General features: G+C 37.9%; 1 long non-coding RNA gene across 1 annotated transcript in view; it reads left to right on the plus strand.

The window, feature by feature from the left end:
* The first annotated feature begins 6,850 nt into the window (after positions 1 to 6,850).
* The window catches only part of LOC118909010 (uncharacterized), a 57,068-nt gene continuing 49,173 nt past the window's right edge, over positions 6,851 to 14,745 (plus strand). The window contains exon 1 of the long non-coding RNA XR_005023459.2: positions 6,851 to 7,016. This is a non-coding gene — a long non-coding RNA (uncharacterized LOC118909010). The remainder of the gene's footprint in view (positions 7,017 to 14,745) is intronic.

Below are 14,745 nucleotides of genomic sequence, written 5' to 3' on the forward strand. Positions count from 1 at the left end.
GGTGTGTGAGAGTTAGATTAGGGGGTTAGTTTCTGGCTCTAGACTCAGGGTTGGTTGGTTTGTATATGAAAGGCATGCTCTGGGTTGAGCCCCTTGCCAACTCCAAGAACTGGTAAGCCCTGAGAAGGTCAGTCTCTTCCCCGCCAGCAATATTTTTAAGATTTTAAAACATCATAAGGTGAGGTACAAACTTTCAGGTATAAAACAAATGGGGATGTAATGTACAACATGCTCACTATAGTTAATAATACTGTGTTGCATATTTGAATGTTGCTAAGAGAATAGATCTTAAAAGTTCTCATCACAAGGAAAAGAAATTTTGTGTTTATGTGTGATGATGGATGTTAACTAGACTTACAGTGGTGATCCTTTCTCAATATATATATAAATATTAAATCATTACATTATATACCTGAGATTAATATGTCAATTATACCTCAATAAAAATTTTATTAATTAAAAAAATCATAAGATACAGAAAATAAAAAACATGACTAATAGGCACTATCTGAAATAATCTCATTTATTTCCATATTATTTTTGTCTACTGCAATGGAAAGTAACCCCCACAAAGACAGGGACCTTACCCTTACCTATACTGCCAATGCTCAGGACCATGCCTGGCATATAGGAGGTGTTCAATAAACCTTTGTTGCAGAAATGAACAATATGGCCTTCTAGAGTCAGGAACTATGTCGTCTTCACATTTATATCTCCCTATCCCATTCCACTCTTATACTTAACCCAGTATGGTGCAAGATACATTGTACCTATCATAAATAAAAAGGGTTGTTGAATTAAATCGAATGAGAATGATAATACACCATCTTAATGTGTGCTTTTCAAATAATTTTAGCAAATTATTCATTTGTTATAGGTAAGGTGGATGGAATGACACAAAGAAAAATCATGAGTTTTAGTAGGAAGAAATAAGATGAATTAGATTTAAGACATGAGTTCTTTAGTCAGAGATTAACAATATTATCTTGGAATATCAAGGACAATGTATCACAGGTTAATAATGACTCCACCCCATCTCTGCATTCAGGAGGTATTTAAATTAACTTTTAAAAATATGAATGCAATACACCAAGATGTTAAAAACATTTATCTCTAGACTGCAGAATTATGAGTATCTTTCCAGTTTTCTGCATTTTCCATATTTTCTACTATAAGAAAATAACTAATTTTCTTACTTAAATAGTTTAAATGAGAGAAAAACTGCTCACAAAGAAGTTAAATTTCAGTTATATTTTATTCTGGCTCCTACGCTAGAATATGTCAACAGATTAATAAAACTAACAAAGGAGCCTAAATTGTGCAGTAATTTTTTCTAGATCCTTCATTATTTATTAACATCTCAGAATAAATATGAATTCCTAAATTATCCTTCATGAGATCTATTCAGAGTTTTGATTAACTCTAACAAGCATTGCACGTTACCATGTCATGCAAGAACAGAAAATAGCCTGGTAAATTCTCCATGTCCCTCTACCGATGTCAGCGCTGCCAACGTTCCTTATTGACGTCCCCAAAACTGACATTACCCTTTCATTGATGTCACTGAATCAGGAAGCTGAAAAGCTGTTGCAAAGTGACTGTTTCTATTGCAAAGGTTTAAAACTTTAGAGATTGAAAGGTTAAAGTTAAAAATATGTATTTTAATTTGAACAACAGATGGCCTTGGAGTGACTACAAGGCTGAATTAACTCTCAAGGCTCTATGACTGTTTGTGGAAAGAAAAAAAAAAAAAGACAACCAAAATCCTTAAAAAGCCCACACTGGAACACACAGCTCAAGTGCTGGTGACATCAGCAGAATCTCTCTGTTGAATTAGAGTCCCGAATTTGGCTTCAGAGCCATCTGTTAGCCTCCAGATAGAATAATCTTCTATGAAATTATATTGCATAGTTTCACGGATAAACCTTTCCAACTGCCAGGGCCTTAGCCTCACAGCTCTCACCTCCTGAAGCCGCCTTTGCTCCCTGAGCCCCTGAAATTCACAGAGGGCTCTTATTTACTAAAGTCCACTGTGGAGCTGTCCTTTGGAAAAATGTGTCCTGTCCTAGATCAAGTTCTATGGAAATAGACTTTGAGATGGGGAGTTGCCTGGAAAAGGTTTACTAGGACATGCCCTCATAAGGAAATGAGGAAGGCAGCATGGGCAGAGGGGAAAGATGGCCTACAATGTGGTTCTAACTTAGGCCTCAGCCAAACTATGGGGCCAAACTCAGCCAAACTCTGCTGCTGGGAAGGCCCCTTAGAGTTGTCCAAACTGAGTCAAGGAAGCCCCACATCAGCCACATACCCTCACACCAGCTGTCATTGGCCACAGGCTGCTCCCTGCATCGCCTTGGGTGATGTAGTTCCCTGTGGCTGAGACAATTTCCAGGGAGAACTCTGCCAGTATTTCCAACAGCTGGGGGATGAGCACCTCAAGCTTGATAAGGGGATCTGAATAAAGCACTCTAGGCTCTAGTCCACCCCATCCACCCACATCTTTTAGTGCTTATGGCATCCATATCCCCAGAACTTCTTGTAAGTCAGCTCCTGTCTTCCCTCTCAGGCTGGCCAAACTTCTTTCCAGCACTGTGGTACCCTAGAGACAAACCTTAGTTACGTGGAATGGTTAGTATTCATTTGATCATTTAACCTGGAACACTGCCAGCCATATGCTGAGGATAAGTTCTGCTATCAGAGAACCAAGGGGCTAAGGAGCATTATAGGAAGAAGGATTGACATGTGTGAGGCCTGTAGGTGAGAGAGCTCTGATGAGTTCAGGGAACTGCAAACAGAGCACAAGAAGGAAAGTGCAGAGAGAAGTAGATCACGAAAGGTGCTGCTCCCCATACTCCGGAGGTGGGGCTGCACCTTGACATCATCCCATCTTTCTTCCCTCCCTTTGGCAAGACACTTTGGTGTCACCCTTGACTCCTCTTTCTCTCAGACCACATGTCTGTCATCAAATCCTATCAGCTCCAAAAAAAAAACACCTCCAAACAACATTTATTTATTTGTTTGTTTGTCTGTTTTCCAACCCCTTCTCACCACTCCCATTGCCTCCACTCTGGTCCAAGATTCATCATTTCTTGCCTGGATTATTGAAATAGCTTCGTAATTGGTTTCTGTGCTTTAGCCCTTGCCCTTTAGTAGTCTGTTCTCAAGAAGCAGCCAGCATGATCTTATAAATATGGATATCAATTCAGATTATCTGAGGCAGAGTAAAAGCCAGAGTTCTTACTGTATCTATAAGACCCATCCTAGGTGATCTATCTCCCCCAGCTCCACTACCACTCTAACTGTATCTCAACTCAGTTTTACTCTGCTCCACGGGCCTTGCAGGTCTTCAACAAGACAGCCATGCTCCCCTATGGGGACGTTTCCTTTTCCTTCTTCCTAGGATGATGCTATCCAAACATGGAAAGAGCTAGCTCCCTCACTTCTTCCATACCTTTGTTAAAAAGGGACTCTCCTGGTAAGGCTAGCTAAAGTTTTGGCCTTCAAACTCAATGTTTCATAACTTTTTTCCCTGTAACATTTTTCTCCTCTGCACTCTCTATTACCTTATCTGTCTGTCTATCATCTATCTATCTAGCCACATACTTATCTTGTTCATTGCCTATCTTTCCCTACAAGAGTGTGAACTTCATAAAATCCATATATATTGTGTATATTTTGTTCACTCTTGTATTCCTAGCACCAAGATCAGTGTCTGGCAGATGGTAGGTGACTCAACAATTATTGAATAAATGGATAGCTAGGTTTTGGAATATTTCTCTGCATGGTTGAGTTGCCAGCTATCATGCTATCTTACTAGTAAGCAAATATTTTTATTTTAAAATTTGAGAATCTTTAATGAATTGCTTTCTATAACCTATGACACTATTATCTGCATTTTTGAATAAACATAATTAGTTCTATATACTAAAGTAGGGAAACTTTCAGAAGCTGTTGAGGTATTTACCCCAGGACTAAATGGCTTCTTCTTACTGTCTTGTGTCTGAGTTTTATAGTTCTCCTGTTTCTTCATGTACTAGTGCCTTCAGCTGTCAATGTGCTAAGGCTTCTCCAACATACCAAACTAGACAAGACCCAAAGACATTGGCTTCACATGTTACAATAACTGGAGAGTCAAAAGACTCTCCAGTCAACTAGAAAGCATAGAGGACTGGGATTTAAAAGATTTAGGTTTTAGTATAGTTATTAACAAGCTAAATGATATGGGGGGAAGGGAGAGAACTGGTCATTATAGAGCTGCTATTTTATTTGATTCACACAATAACTGGGTGATGTTTGCATCATTTCCATCTTACAGATAAAGAAATCAGACTATTGGAAATTAATCTGTTCCAGATCAGATGGCTTGCTAATAATAGACCCAGTACTGATTCCAGGTCCCCAGATTCCAGATACTATGCTGTCATTACCATATTCATAGACACATAGATCAGAACATATTTCTTCATAAGAGAAGGCAAACTTATTAAATCAGCACAACTGCAATAAAAAAGAGCCTCATGGGTTGGCTACCTGCAAGAATAGGGGTTAAGAGAAGAGATAAATATCAAGGAGACTCAGATTAATTTCTATCTCCAACAAATCATGAAAACTTTCTGAGCTTCAGTTTCCTTATTAGTAAAATGGGGACAATAACAATAATATCCAGATCAAAGGACTGTTCTGAGCTCTTCTAGAATAATATATGTAAAGCACTTACATTTGTACCTGGCATATAATAAGCACCCAGTAAATGATTGCTTTATTATTATTGTTGTTACCAAAGTGAGTCCTTCCCCTTGAAAACAGGCACCATCCAGAGAGCTTTTGGGCCATTTGTACAGGTGGCCCAAAAGGCTGAAAGATGGAGAGTGGCACATAAGGTAGCTGTGCCACTGAAGTCAGCAGAAAGGCACTGTCATCCTGGCATGGCAATAAGCAGGTCCAGAATATCAAAACATGGGAGGGGCCATCCATCCTACCCAGCAAGAAGCTCTAGAGTCCTCCGCATCTTGTTGCTTTCAGCGGAAATCTCCCAGCCTTGGCTGCTATCAGAGTGAGTCCCGAGAAGTCTCTTTTTCAGGCAGAGCATTATGTGGATTGGATTATATGGCTGTAAACTGATCAGTGCATATTCGTATGCTGTCAAGCATCTAAGTTCAAACAATTGGCCTATTTTAAAAGGATTAGCAACTTGTCTGCTTCCTACAGTTTTCTCTCTGCAGGATTCCATTCAGAAACCTCTGGAGAAAAGCGTCTTAGGAAAGAAGTAGGATTTCAGGATGACTTGCATATTCCTTCCTGAGGCAGACACAGCTGAAGACCTCCATGTCGGCTGCCCAGAACCACCTGTGCACCCAAAATGTGCCAGAGAAAGGCCAAAATCAAGGGAGTGTTGATGTGGATAGAAAGTTTACTAGGCTGAGTACGTATTCTTGAATAGGAAAACTCACAATGGGTGTGCATGCAACTCACCTATGGAGTGAGAGCCAAGCTCTGCCTCCAAAGGCTAGAATGTAACAGATGTCTAGCAATGTGAAGCAGAATTGCATGATCACGTAATCATTAAGGGGTTCGTATAAAGGTTGTGGAATCACACAGACTTACCTTTCAAATCCCAGTTCCTTCACTTAACTAATATTGAGAACCTAATGAACTGACTTAACGTCTCAAACCGAGTAAGTTTCCTCCTCTTAAAAATGGCATAGTAATAATCTGCTTGTGGCAAATGGGACCTAAGCCTGTTTGCTTATTCGAAAATATTTAGCTCCTCCATGAATACCATATGGCTTCACTTATATGTGGAATCTGAAAAACAAACCAAGAGAAGAAACAAACAAAACAAAAATAGACTCATAAACACAGAGAAAGGACGACTGGTTACCACGGTAGGGAGGGTGGGGGATGGGTGAAATAGGTGAAGGAGATAAAGAGGCACAAATTTCAAATATGAAACAGTCACAGGGATAGAAGTACAGCATAAGGAATATAGCTAAACATACTGTAATATCTTTGTATGTTGACAGATGGTAACTGCACTTATTATGGCGAGCGTTTAGTAATGTATATGATTGTTGAATCACTATGCTGTTCATCTGAAACCAATGTAATATTGTATACCAACCATATTCAATACAATTTTTTTAAGTCTAAAGAAATGAAGTTTCCTTGTGCCACCTTGAAAAAAGCAGGAAAGAGATATTAGATCTTCCAAGTGTTGTTATTATTGTGTTCTATTTGGTAGAGAGTAAGTAGCCTGTAATAGTCACAGGTAGATGAGGGCTGTAGCTTTCTTCCTCCAAACGTCTATCAGGTACTACTTTGCAATGAAAACAAGTCCCAAGTCAAATTCTCAAATGCTGCCACAGAAAAGTAGGCACAAACCAGTCATGCCACCTATTTTGTGTGACAAAGTCTCAGTTCTCTATGATTCTCTTCGGGTGACTGTGACAGTTTTTAGACAGAATTCTGCTTAAATTTCTAGTAGTAACCAGAAGGTAACACCATCCTTTCTTCAGAATCCTAAAACCTAGGGACTGTATTGGTCTATTGGTGACTAGAGCTTTATCTTCTATTTTAGTAATGGAGAGAATGCCTGTACAATACTTCTAGTCAATCCAACATCTGAATGCTCCTCATTTCACCAAAGAAAAGTGGCTTCTAACATCTGTTTTGCTACTTAGTAAACTTGTGTTATGCTGACATGGATATTTCAAAGTTAAAGATTACATAGAATAAGTAATAAAATTAACTGATGCCTGTTAGGGACTTAGTACTCACCACTAAATGGCACTAGAGGGTAGCTATTAATATTATGTAAACTTCTATTTCTAATAATAACATTAATAGAACTTGGACCAATTAAGGCCACCGTTTTTGTTGGTTGGCTCAGAGTGGTAGAGCAAAGGCCAGTGAGTGACAGCCTGCTGAACTGTAGAATGAATGGTACCCCCTTGGTAGCCAGAAATACATTGATGATGAAAGAGTCTTGCAATGGATTGGAATTCTTGGGTTAACAGGTAAGGGTATGTGTAGAGAGCTTTAGATATCAAAGTTAATGTGATATTAGCAGATATCACTAGACAGCAAACTCCATAAGGACAGGATTCTTCCATTTTTACCCCTGGCTATATTTTAACACTTAGAAGAGTGCCTGGTGTATTTAGTTACTCAATAGATAGCTGCTGAATGAATGAATAAATTAATTTTTTAAGTCCAGTCTAGTTCTCTTGAGGATGTTCAGGGCTTAGTGTGGTGCTAAACATAAAGTAGATGCTCAATGAATGTTTATTAATTAAAATGAATGAATGAATGAGCAGTTGAATGAACAAATGGAAAAATTCCCTAAAGGATATTGCCAAACTAGATCAGAACAATGTCTCATGGAAACCCAGATATGTTCTATTTATAGCAACTCCAATGATAATATTTTAGATCAGATTGTATGAGTACGGTGGCATTACCACCAAACTCATGTCCTTCTTTGAAGAACATAGGTTAATACATCCATGTTGACCTGAAGATGGGGCTCCTGTTTAGTCATTGTAAGGCTCCTTTTCCAAGATAGTCATAATTTTTATTTAGGGATTGTCATTTTCCTTTTTTTATAATATTTTTTGATGAACAAAGTTCTTAATTTTCATGATCAAGTTTATCAATCTTTCCTTTTTTGGTTTGTGCATTTTGTATCTTGTTTAAAAAATCCTTCCCTACTTCAAGTTTAAAAATATATTCTTTATTTTTCACTAAAGGCTTTAAAGTTTTGCCTTTCTCAGATGTCATCACTCCATCAGGAATCGATATTTTGTGTATGGTGTAAGGTAGGAATACAATTTCATTTTCCCCCTATATTATTATTATTCCCCCAGTCATTATTTCAAAATCCAATCATATTTTACCATTTTGAACTAAATTTTTTACTAGACTTTTTTTAGGAGGGCGTTTGCACAGTTAATTTTAATTTTATGCCCCCACATGATATGAGTGGGAGCCTGGGGTCAGGAATTTGGACTGAAGTGTTCTTTCCTTCCCCTCTCCGCTGCCCCCTCCACTCCGTTTAGTCAGCGTGAGACAAACCAACGTTCTGCTCTTATCACAAGCTTATTTATCATCTAAGGAGAATGCCAAACTTAGGGGTGCAGGTTCCCTTCTTTAGTGTAGAATGCCTGCTTTACTTTCTCATTCTGCTTTGTCCCCTTTCAACTTTTCACCTCATATGGGGCCCAATAACATTAAGGTTTTGGCTTAGCAAGCATAAGCAATTTCAGTACTAGATTATTTCTTTTTGCTCATGCTTCTGCCCTCAAGGGTTTGGAAATTCCCTTTAATCTCCTGACAGCTCATCCATGCATTAAAATGTACCTTAACAACTTAATTCAAACTTTTAGGTGTTCTGTACCATAAATGGGTCTCCAAGGTCCTACTTTCTCATGTTGCTGAAATAGAAGTCTATGTTTTTTTGTGTTTAAATCTGGGATCCATGTGGAATTAAATTTTAAATGTTAAAGGGCAAGGTAGGAATCTTGCTTTACTTTTTCTAAAGGCCTCCAGTTAATCCAATTATTTATTGAATAATTCACAAGATGGCAGTTTTAGAGTGCAAATACTCAACATGTCAAAAGGAAAAGAACACTAATACAAATATCAACAAAACATAGTCCCTGTCTTAGAGGATTTTACAGCCAAATGAGCAAACAACTCCTATCATTACCATTTGCCAATACACGTTGGATATGATTGAGTTCCTGTATCATCAGGGCCATTTGTGCTAAAGATACCTCCAACTCTTTCTAGCTTAAAGTATTTACAAATATACATATACTATTGAGAGTATAATGGAGGATATATTAACAATTTTTTTCATGTTCACTGTTGTGCTACTGTACATAGTAGATGAGTTTTAGAAAAGTATTAAATTTAAATCATGTTTTAAATTTCCTTGGCAAGTTTTCTATTTAAAGGGATTTTGCTTTGAATTATTTTCAAAAATCATTTTGAAGAGTAAATAATGACTTCCTAATTTTTTATGATGCATATAGGAGTTTTCATTTACTAGGTTTCTTAATGCAAGATACACTTGCATAATTCAGGTTCATTTCTAAAAGAGGAAGAAAAATATGAGGAGACTAGCATTTTAAAAGCAGATCAGTGTGTATTTTTAAAAATGCAATTGTTAGAATACAGACTTAAAGACATTTCTTAAGAATCATTTGCATGAATGCAAGTTGCTTTGCCTCTACACTCAAAGCAACATTTTGGGTGATTTTTTTTTTTTCAAAGCTAATTTTTAAGCTTTGTAGGGTGGATGCCAAATGGTATTTTAAAGACACACATTTAAAAAAGGAAGAACGTGCAGTTTTCCCTGGAATGCAGATGGAGCCTATGTCAATGAAGGCATTTTGCCTAAGGACACAGAGAAAATCACTTTTTCATAAATACCATAGACTCTACTGTTATGTTTCTGTTCACCTTAATTTGTGGGAGGTGGGAAGGAATTAAATAGGGGGCTTAAGGGCTTAGTTGTTTCAATGCTCTCATTGCTCAATTTTTATATTAGTTATGCTGTAAAAATGATTTGACCTTCAAATTGGTAATGAAGGAATACAATAATATTTGATTATTTCTTATTCTCTTAGTGATTCAGTTCTATTGTGTACAGTGGGACCTCAATTCCATTTTATATCTATATCGAACACACATCTTGTACATCTCATCTTGGCTCCTGCAGCTCATAGTATATTAATAATATTAACAATGATGATAATAATTCTCATTATCAAGTGCCAGGCATTGTACTAAGGACTGTAGAGGTATCGTTTCATTTAAACCGCAGAAGTGAGAACCAGTGTTTGGGAGGTAAGGGTCAGAGTCATGTACTTTGGCTGCTGTAAATCCTTTCTTTTTACCACCCTGAGGATATTCTTTGTAAAAATGTTATGTGAAGCTGCTTCTTACTAGCAGGTGATGTAAATCTTCAATTATTGATGTGGAAATAGGTCTGGCACATTATTATGTGCATAACTCAGGTTACAATACAGTGCCTGCATTAGGATCCCATTTGTATAAAAATAAATCTGTATGTGCAAAAATGGCTGGAAAGATACTCCACTAAATATTAATAGCAGTTACCAGTGATTTTTGATATTCCTTTTTAAATTTTTGAATTTCATTTTTTAGTCATGGTTCTTTATTGCAAGCAACAAATCTGGAAAAAAAATAAGCAGCAGAGTAGGTGGTTTTAAGTGGATTCTTTGTTTTTAATACCATGTGCTATTGCATCATTTAGAGATTATAACCTATTCTTTTGATTACAAAGCCAATTCTGATATTGTCATACAGTTATAAAATTAATCCTTCCTAGTGATAATTGCTCATCAATTGTCCATTTTAACAAATGCACTCATTTCCGCCTACCTTTCCTGTATCAGTTAGCCTTATTGTGATGGGTGTCGAGCTTACAGAAATTCAGGCACAAAATGGCCTGACCAAAAAAAAGGGGGATTTATTGGCTCATGCAAGTTATTGGCTCATGTAAAAGTCTCAACATCATCGGGTACTAGACCTGCTTCTCTGTGATTCATTTGCCTCTGCCCTCCTCCCTGTGACGGGCTCATTCGCACCCTGCTCCCCATTCTCAGATAAAAAAGCTGCAGCTGTTCCAGACTCCACATCCTTACTGCATTCTCTTCAGGTACAGTAACTGACCATCACCTGGACAGTTCCTAGGGAAGGGAACCAAGAAGAAGCTTCTTTCCTACAGAAAACCCAACAAATGCCACCATGTTTCTTACTGGCCAAAATGGGGTCACCTGTATATTCATTCCTCCACCAGTTACTAAAAATCAGGAGCCGGAGATATCTTGAAGCTGAGGTGGGGGCAGTTCCCCAAAGGAAAATTCAGATGCTTTTGGTGGGAGGAGAGGAAAATGTAGGCTAGCGAGGCTACCAACAACTTACCCTCCCATTCTCATTGACTTTCAGATTCTGGCTCCTCATGACCACATCCCCTTTGGCCACACCACTAAATTCAAACTCTAATATCCATTAACATTTTCTTTCTCTAACCATTCACTACCACTTGACTGACCATCCTACACAAAGTTCTCATTTTACTCCTTTCCTGCTGAAAATCTTCAATCGTTCCGTGCTGCATAGCAGGTAAAGTTCATTCACCTTATCGCATCATTTAAAAATTTCAATTATCTGGCTTCATTTACAATTTAATTTTTTTTCTTAACTATTTCCAGAAAACACCATATTCTTCATGCCTCCATGACTTTGAAAATACTGTCTCCTTCCATCTGGAAATCCTTCTTTTCATAGATCTGGGTACTAAGTGACATTCCAAACTATGTACTTCTCTATACTTATGCCTTTTACTGTGTGTAATAACTGTTCATTAAAATATAAACAAGGGTAGTATTTATAGAAATGCATCTTTCATTAACTAATTTATTCACTGACATGAGGTCCTGCATGAGCAGGTGCTCACCTGCCTCCCAGCCTTGTGTACACCCTCCTATTTCTTCCTTGCTGCACCCTGCCACACAACAAACAATGTGATTTTCTCCTTTAGGGTGTCTATACACATACCTCTCCAAACAGTCTCTCTTTACCTCTTAATCTGGATAAATCTTGCTCATTCTTTAGGTGTCTTCTTGAATGTCATATCTTTAGGAAAACTTTCTCTGACACCCAAAGGTAGGTTTGGTCCTCCTGTCATGTGCTTTTATAGGACCCCTTACCCTTTCTTTATGGTACTTATTTTTGGTTGTAACTATTCATTAGGTTATCTCTCTAATGCCTAGTTATCCTAATATACTCTAAGTGCCTAGTACATTGACTGGTACTAGTGGGTGCTCCATTCTGTGCTGAATACATGATGGTGGATACTTTCCACTCACGACGATGCTTTTTTTCACTAATCTTCACTGCCTGATAGGCACTGCTTAATCTAACACTGATTTTATCTTTGGGTAAATCATTTCACTAGATTTAGAAGTCTTCCAGGAAATAGACGTACACTACCAACTCTAGAGCTTTGAATGTGATTTTACTTCCAGACCTTCGAGGTGCCTTTCTCCTGTCCTTGATCATCTCACTCACTGAACAAGTGAGTCATTCCTGTCAATCACATTTAAGAAGAAACTTTCATTTGCTGCTTTGTGTCCTCTTCTGTTTTCTTTTTCTCAAAAGACAACATATAAAAGATTTTACATATTACATAAGCACATCTTCATCATGTCTGGGCTTTTCCAATCACTAGGATACAGATAGATGACAAAGATAGAGATAAACTGGGCCATTCCCTTAGTTGCAAATGAGATATAATAAAATGCTATTGTTTACCAAATACAAAAAACCCAGTTAACCATTCAAGTAGACCCCAAAATTCTTTCGATTTGATCATTCTTTTTGAATATTTCAGAAGCTATTTAGTCAGAATCTTATACTATTTAAACTGAGTCTATAGAGTTTCAGAATGAATTTTGAAGAAACTAATTCAGGTATTTTCTTACCAATCCTACAATATCTTTCTGCGAGGCTATTGAGACAAATGCTGCTTTTCTAACTTGAACAAATGTGGAAATGGGAACCATGTCAATGACCCCACTCTCTTTGCAACAGTGGAAATATTCTAAAAATCTTGGCTGTTCAGTGTGGTAACACTAGCCACGTGGGGCTATTGATAGTATTTGAAATGTGGCTAGTGCAACCGAGAAATGGAATTTTTAATTTTATTTAATTAACTTAAATTTTAAATAGTCACATATGGCCAGTGGCTACTATATTTCATACCACAGTTTTACTTGCTCAAAGTGATGGAAGAATGGGATTCTGGATTTGTAAAAGAAGAGTGAAGAAGTGACTGTTAATTCTGGTCCCCTCTCCCTTCATTTCTTGTTTAGGTGAGGGAACTATTCAAAACCAGACACTTGCTTTTAATAGGATGTCCTTACTACGTGGGACATTGCATGCTGTGAAAATTATCTATCACCTCATCTGAAACACTGAAAGATGGACTTCCACCAAAATTATCCATTAAGCATGTTTAAACAGATATGTTGTTTCTTCTCCGTCATAAGGCTCAGATGCAGGAATGTTTGAAGTGTTCCGAATCACAGCAATAATATGACCATATATTGTGGCTGAGGGTTTCTGGAAATATTGCACATCCACTCAACTCATAACCTATTAAGTCACATCTTGGTTAAATTTTCAAGAATGAAATGATTCATAGTCATTTCATTCATGGGAATTGATGCCAGTGCATTTCTGGGAGTTCAATTGCCTGCTTCTGGAATTGAGAAACAAATATCTTATTATAAACAGGCTACATCAAGAGCTTTCTGTCTTTTGCCACCCCTCCCCCCAGGAGAGTATCAGTAATTTCATATTTGTTCTAATAAATCCGTTCCTGGATGAGTGTTTGTTGAAATAATTTTGTTATTCTCTGCAGATGTGATGTGGAAAAATAGCTTGATCATGTTGAAAATGGTGATTAGCATGGGCAGTGTCTTTTTGCCTGTCCCTCTCATCTGCAGCCACAATTCAGGAGTGGTCTTACCCTAGCACAAGAGAAATGCCAATATGAAAGAGAGATTTGGAGGTATGTTAGGCAGAGGAACTGGAAACTGATTTCTGTGAAGCATTGACTTCATCATGTCCCTGTTTAAGTTGTGGCTGTTGCTTGCGATCTTCCGAGAAAAGGCCAAATCTCAGCCTGCATTCAAAGCTCTCCATAATCATGCAAGCCAGACTTACAATGTGAACCACAGTGCAAAGGCCCACAGTTAAAATTTTATCTATGGGAATTAGTTTTTTTTTCAGGTTTACTGTTTTTTTTTTTGATATCATTAATCTATAATTACATGAGGAAAATTATGTTTACCCTTCACCAAGTCCCACTCACAAACCCCATTACAGTCACTGTCCATCAGCATAGTAAGATGCTGTAGAGTCACTACTTGTCTTCTCTGTGTTGCACAGCCCTCCCTGTGCCTCCCCCCATATTACACATGCTAATTATAATGCCCCTTTCTTCCCCCCCCTTATACCTCCCTTCCCACCCATACTCCCCAGTCCCTTTCCCTTTGGTAACTGTTAGTCCATTCTTGGGTTCTGTGATTCTGCTGCTGTTTTGTTCCTTCAGTTTTTTCTTTGTTCTTATACTCCACATATGAGTGAAATAATTTGGTACTTGTCTTTCTCTGCCTGGCTTATTTCACTGAGCATAATACCCTCTAGCTCCATCCATGTTGTTGCAAATGGTAGGATTTGTTTTCTTATGGCTGAATAATATTCCATTGCGTATATGTACCACCTCTTCTTTATCTACTCATCTACTGATGGACACTTAGGTTGCTTCTATTTCTTGGCTATTGTAAATAGTGCTGTGATAAACATAGGGGTGCATCTGTCTTTTTCAAACTGGGCTGCTGTATTCTTAGGGTAAATTCCTAGAAGTGGAATTCCTGGGTCAAATGATATTTCTATTTTGAGCATTCTGAGGAACCTCCATACTGCTTTCCACAATGGTTGAATTAATTTACATTCCCACCAGCAGTGTAGGAGGGTTCCCCTTTCTCCACAACCTCGCCAGCATTTGTTGTTGTTTGTCTTTTGGATGGTGGCAACCCTTACTGGTGTGAGGTGATATCTCATTGTGGCTTTAATTTGCATTTCTCTGATGACTAGTGATGTGGAACATCTTTTCATGTGCCTGTTGGCCATCTGAATCTCTTCTTT

Source organism: Manis pentadactyla, chromosome 9 (assembly GCF_030020395.1).
Source record: "Manis pentadactyla isolate mManPen7 chromosome 9, mManPen7.hap1, whole genome shotgun sequence".
Taxonomy (NCBI): domain Eukaryota; kingdom Metazoa; phylum Chordata; class Mammalia; order Pholidota; family Manidae; genus Manis; species Manis pentadactyla.